This window comes from Capsicum annuum, chromosome 12 (assembly GCF_002878395.1).
Source record: "Capsicum annuum cultivar UCD-10X-F1 chromosome 12, UCD10Xv1.1, whole genome shotgun sequence".
Classification (NCBI taxonomy): domain Eukaryota; kingdom Viridiplantae; phylum Streptophyta; class Magnoliopsida; order Solanales; family Solanaceae; genus Capsicum; species Capsicum annuum.
The window spans coordinates 155595636-155602208 of NC_061122.1; the positions used below are offsets into that span (position 1 = coordinate 155595636).

The 6573-nt window shown below is 30.5% G+C and overlaps 1 pseudogene; it reads left to right on the top strand.

Annotated features, from left to right (window-relative positions):
* Positions 1 to 3279: 3279 nt before the first annotated feature.
* LOC107849219 lies at positions 3280 to 6190 on the top strand (annotated as a pseudogene).
* The last annotated feature ends 383 nt before the right edge of the window (positions 6191 to 6573 follow it).

The window sequence follows — 6573 nt, forward strand, 5'->3', positions numbered from 1 at the left end:
ATATGTTGAAATCTTAAATATAATATTTCTATAATTGTCTTTAAATTATATCAATTTTTTTCAAATATATACTTATTTGATATCTCTCTCCTTTACTTTTTTTTTTTTACTTTTTTCTGGTTACTAAGAAAAGATTGAGTGTATGAAACTTTCCAATTACAAGCTTTGAAGAAATAAGAGGAAAGGAGAGTGGGAGATAGAGGAGAAGGTCTCCTACACAAATTTGACATTTGAATACGTTCGACCATTTGAAAAGAAGGAACAACATATGTCCATCACTGGAATTGGGGCGAGATATAACTTTTATCTATGTATCTTTTTTTTCGTTTCTTTCTATTCAATATTTTATATATACGGTAGTTTTAAACATCTTTTAAGTATTGTCGTTCTTTTGTTTAATCTATTAATTAATATTGAATTGATTTTAATTGATTTGAGGCATTTCACAAAAGCAAAATTTGAAAAGATTTTAGGAGAATTTTGAATCGATTATTTTAGACACTTGGATCATCTGTTTTTCTTTTTTCCTTTTATTTTACTTCTTTATTTGATTAATTCTCTTACTTTTTCGTTTCATCTTTTTTTAAAAAAAAAAATAAATGACAATTTTTTTGTAAATTTGCACATATTGATTTTTGATATACGAATATTTTGATTGAGATCGAGAATGATATAAATAATAAAGAAAAAAATTATTATAGATAATGAAACATAGTTCAATGAATAAACACTATTTTTCCTAATTTCTCATGTGGTGTTTGATATTCGCATTGAAAATTCATTTTGAATAGACTTATGAAAAGGATTTTTTCATTCTCAAGTCTATAGAGAGTAATTGATCTAGAAAAAGCAAACAAATATATTTTTGATTAATTAAAATTTCATAACAACTAAATCATCCTAACAATATTTGAGATATAAATTATTCTGAAAGTGCATAAAACATTCAAGAGACTATTGCCAGAAAATGAAAGAGCATGAAAAACGATAATTTTAATTTTTAAAAGTTGACCTTTTGATTTTTTTTTTTTTGCTTAGTAGATAATTTTTAAAAATGAAGAAAATCCCAAAAAATTGAGAAAAAAAATAAAATAACAATACTTGCTTGTGACTTATTTCAATTCAAGAAATTAGTCATTAGTAGCTAATTAAATAAAAGAATTAGTTACTTTCTTTTATCTATCATATAAAATTGAGCTCAGTGTAGGTGATGTGATAATTTTCTACGATCGATAATAATATTTTATTTTGTTAATTTTGGTTTTTTTACTTATTTTTGATGAATATTTTGTCTTTTTTTACTTTAAACTTATTTTTATGTTGTGAACCGTCGTTACAATCTTCTCACGTTCCTTATTTTTAATTCCACTTTAATGGGAGAATATAATTTCACTATTAAATTTTCTTTCTATCATTTAAAGGTGTCATAACTAGGAGTTCATGAAAATTTCTACAATATCAAGTATTACCAAATAAAATTTGTTTCCTAAAATTTTTTCAACAGTCTTAATATATCGTGAGAAAAAAGAATCAAAAAACATAAAATACTATAGAACTAGAAGATATAGGTCAATATAATTGATAGTTTGATGATGAGCAATCTAAATATCCTACTATTCAAGAAAAATTGAAGATCAACAATAAAAATCTCTTCTTCTTTTTATTTGGAGACTTTGTCCTCCAAACTCACTTTAGTAGAATATTTAGTTTGCTCATCACTTTAAATAAACGGAAGTTAAGGGGGTAAATAAACGAAAGTTAAGTTTAAGTGTTAAAGTGAGTTTGGAGAACAAATTCGGGGGGGGGGGGGGGTGTCTTTTCTCTAATTTACAATATCACTTAATATAGTATTTCTCATTTTTTCTTCATTTCACAAATTTTATATTTTTTGTGTAATGTTTTCTTTATGATAAATATATGTTATTTTTAAGAGCAAAAATTTTTTATCTCATAACTCTCTTCATTTTCATTAGAGTCATTACAAAAATAATTGAGAATGTAATTTAATTAATATATCAGACCTCTCTTTGTTTTATGATAATTAATGTTAAAAATAAAGTCGAAGAAAAAAATTAACTCTTTCTGAATTTTTTAACTTGACAAGTACTTAAATATGACAACTTTTAACATATGTGTAAGTGCAAACGAAGGGAGTAAAACTCCTATAGAAAATATAATATATATTAGTCAAAAAAGAATAAGGTACATGCAATAACAAACACCATAGACTCATACATACATGAGTAAAAGTAAATATTTATTTTTTGAATTTAAATAAAAAGGAGAACTTTTTCTTAAAAGATCTTTTTTCGAAAGCGTAAAATTTAATTACAAAAAAAGTTAAATATTATTTTTTAAAATGTGACTATGATAAAAACATTCGTAAGTAGAAATAACTCTTTAAATTTTTGTATATGAAGCTAATCTCTTCTGTCTTTATTAATTAAATAATATAAAATAAAGTTTATCCTCAAATTCTATTTATTATTTCCAGTAATAACATTATCATTTTTCTTGATTTTTTTTTTATTTTGAAATACATAGAATCTTCACATATACATATTAGCTAATTTAAATTTTTTGATACATGTATGTCCTCAAAATCAGATGTAACCATATGTATATCAGATGTAACCATATGTATTCTAATTTCTATTTGATGTATAGAAAACACATTTATATGGATATCACCGAAAACATTATTGTTTATTTCATTAAATTACAGCCTTATTTTATGTGTTATATAAGAAACTATTTAAAATCTTCTATCTTAACTATGTTTTTAAATAAATTATTTTAATTATTATTTTTATAACTGCGCGAAGTGTGGATAAATTCACTAATCATATATATATATAAAAAAGAGAATGTAGTAAAAGCTGACGTGGCATATCTCATTGGCCACCATCACTATTTATCTATTTTCTCATAATTTTAAACTTTTTTCTGATTTTTTATTTTAAAACCTATTTAAACAATCTCTTTCCTTTATTATTAGTCTTTATTACATTTATTATTCCTTTAATATAATGATGCAATTAATTCTTCAATTACCCATTCTTTACCTTATGTAGAATCAGTTATCTTATGATTTGGTCGATGGTTTTGGGGTTTAGGGGTGTTTTGGTCACTGATTCGTCCTATTGTGATGGCGGTTTCCGGTGAGATTTTTGCCGGATAATAGTTCAAAACGGAGGAAACGATGATTTAGTCGCAGATTTTGGTGGTGCTGATGAATTTGGGTGTTTGGACGCTGGTTAATGGTCTTTTTCGATCGTAATGGGTCGTTTGATCGCCGGTGAAAGTGGTGTTTCCGGCGAAGTTTTTCTTCTTCTCCCTTTTCCTGCTTTCTCTCTTTTCTCTTTGTGTTATCCATTGATTTTCCTTTAACTGGTTGTGTACTTCAATGTGTGTTGGTGTCTATCTCACTGAGTGTGATTTGCATATATTGTTATCACCTTTTTCCTCCTTTTTTTTTTCACTGGCAGATGTAATGTTCTCAATATTGATTTTTCCTATTTTCTGTTTATGGTTCTAGAATTTACTCTTAACATTTGCTATTTTTGTACAGGAAGTCTATGAGGAATTGAAAAGCATAAAAGAAGGAAATTATTGTTCTGTGAGTGTAAATTTTTTTTTCTACTCGTGTGTCGATATTGACGTTTTTAGTGGGAATTGTTGCTATTGTTTGTTATAATAGGTTGTTTTTAATGGCAAAAAATTCTCCATTCTGTTTTTTCCTTTTTGTGTAATCGTGTGTATATAAGAAAGAAAAATTAGAGAAAAGTAAATGTAAACAACAAAATTGTTGCTACTGTTTGTTATTATAGGTTGTTTTTAATGGCAAAAAATTCTCCATTCTGATTTTCCCTTTTTGTGTGATCGTGTGTATATAAGAAAGAAAAATTAGAGAAAAGTAAGTGTAAACAACAAATTAGGATAAAACTTGAAGCTAATATATTCGTACTCTTCCTCGGAGTTGAGCTTTCTATCACTGCATGTGTTCTTGCAAGAATACTCGGGGAGCTGAAGCTTATCAACACGAAAATTGGTGGGATAGCCATGTTGGCTGCTCTTATTAATGATATCTTCGCGTGGATTCTCTTGACTTTTGCCATTGCCTTTTCTGAAAATAAGAATATGGCTTTGGTAGTATGGGTACTTCTCTCAAGTGTAGCGTTTGTTATTTTCTGCGTTATAATTATTTGGCCTTTAGTTGGATGGATGATAAGGCGAATCCATCAGCGAGGTCTCTATATGTATCATTCTCTCAGGGGTCTTGATATGTGGATTCATAACAGATGCTATTGGAATACATTATATTTTTGGAGCTTTTATCTTTGGTTTGGTCTTTCCTAATGGTCCCCTTGGCGTTACACTTATTGAAAGGCTAGAGGACTTTGTTTCGGGGCTTTTGTTGCCTCTTTTCTTTGCCATTAGGGATACGGAGATTAGCAAGATTGATGGAGTTGGTACATGGGCCCTATTAGTTCAGGTCACAGTCCTAGCTTGTGCTGGAAAGATTGTTGGCACAGTCCTCGTAACTCTCTATTACAGAATACCAATTCATGAAGGTGTTATTCTTGGTATTCTCATGAATTCCAAAGGACTCATTGAGATGATTGTGATAAATATTGGTAAAGACCAAAAGGTACATTCTTAATATTATTTTCGCCATATAGAGAAATTAATTAGTAGTACTATACTAATATTTGCTCATTAACATGAAAATCCATGTTTGTAGGTTCTTGATGACAAAACTTTTGCAATTATGGTTAAAGTTACTGTGCTTATGACTGCAATTATCATCCCTATTGTGACAAAAGTTTGCGCCATATAAACGAAGAACAGTTTGAAGTACAAAACCAGATAGCGAATTCAGGGTGCTGTCTTGCATCCACACACCTAGAAATGTACCAACAATCATCAATCTTCTTGAAGCATCTTGTCCTACCAAGAAATCTCCAATATGTGTTTATGTCCTCCGTCTTGTCCAGTGAGCTCACTGGACGTGCATCTGCCATGCTTATTGTCCATAATACACGAAAAACTGGCAAGCCAGCGCTTAACAGAACTCAAGTTCAATCAGATCACATCATCAATGCATTTGAGAACTTTGAGAAACATGTTGGATGTGTCTCCGTGCGACCCCTCACTGCCATCTCCCCTTACTCCACAATGCACGAAGATGTTTGCAGCATTGCTGAGGACAAACGAGTGGCATTTCTAATCATTCCTTTTCACAAGCAGCAAATAGTTGATGGAGGAATGTAAATCACTAATCCAAATTTCCGAATGATAAACCAAAATGTATTAGCAAATGCACCTTGTTCTGTTGGGATACTTGTCGACAGGGGCCTCAGTGGATCCACAAGGCTAGCAGCAAATCAAGTTACTCGCCTTGTGGCTGTTCTATTCTTTGGAGGTCCAGATGACCGCGAAGCTTTGTCCTAAGGATTGAGAATGAGGGAACATCCAGGGATCAACCTTACTATAATGAGATTCCTCCCTGGAGAAGCTGCACTTGGAGATAGATCAGATTCAGGAAAAGTAGTATGAATAATGATTCTAGTGTACCAACAGTGGTAACAGACGACGACAAAGAAAAACTGCTAGATCAGATTCAGGAAAAAGTAGTATGAATAATGATTCTAGTGTACCAACAGTGGTAACAGACGACGACAAAGAAAAACTGCTAGACGAGGACTATATCAGCAACTTCAGGGCAAGAACAACTAATGATGATTCAGTTTTATACATTGAAAGTGTAGTAAACCATGGAGAAGAGACAGTAGCAGCAATAAGGACTATAGACCTCGACCAAAAACAAAAATAAGGACTATAGACCACGCGCATGAGCTGTTCATAGTTGGTAGAGGAAAAGTCACGATATTGCCATTGACAGCAGGACTTACTGACTGGAGCGAGTGCCCCGAGCTAGGTGCAATAGGAGATCTATTGGCATCCTCGGATCAGGCATCAGTTGTTTCGGTGTTAGTTGTGCAACAATATGTAGGAATGGGACAAGGGAATCATTTTCTCACACCAGATAGTCCTGGACAGCAACTACATGACCATTTCAACTTCAGCTATCATCGGACACAAATTCATGCCTTAGAAGCTTTCATTGTCATTTATCTTTTTTTGTAGTTTTTTTGGACATTAATTGAGTTTTCTCCACATTTTAAAATTCTTTTTGTATTAATATATCCAATTAAAAAATAATCAATAATGGACTTAAATAGCAATTAATAGTAATACTATAATGAAAAAACCATTCCTCATGTTAATGTAACCGAAGAAAGAGAACCAGGAGGTTACATAATCAACATTTACTTCATTGCAATTTTAAAATCAAGGGAATTTGAAAAGTTTTAGTAAATAAATTTAATTTAGACTAAAATCACTGAATCAATTTAATGCAAATGAATTTTATCTACAAAAAGGTTCATGCTATAAATGACTAGCAAAACGAAACTTTTCCTAAGGTTACTCAAAAATTATTTTTTTGTCTTGAATGTTGCGCTTTGATTATTATGTGTTTTGTGACTCTTTATATTATGCACATATCAT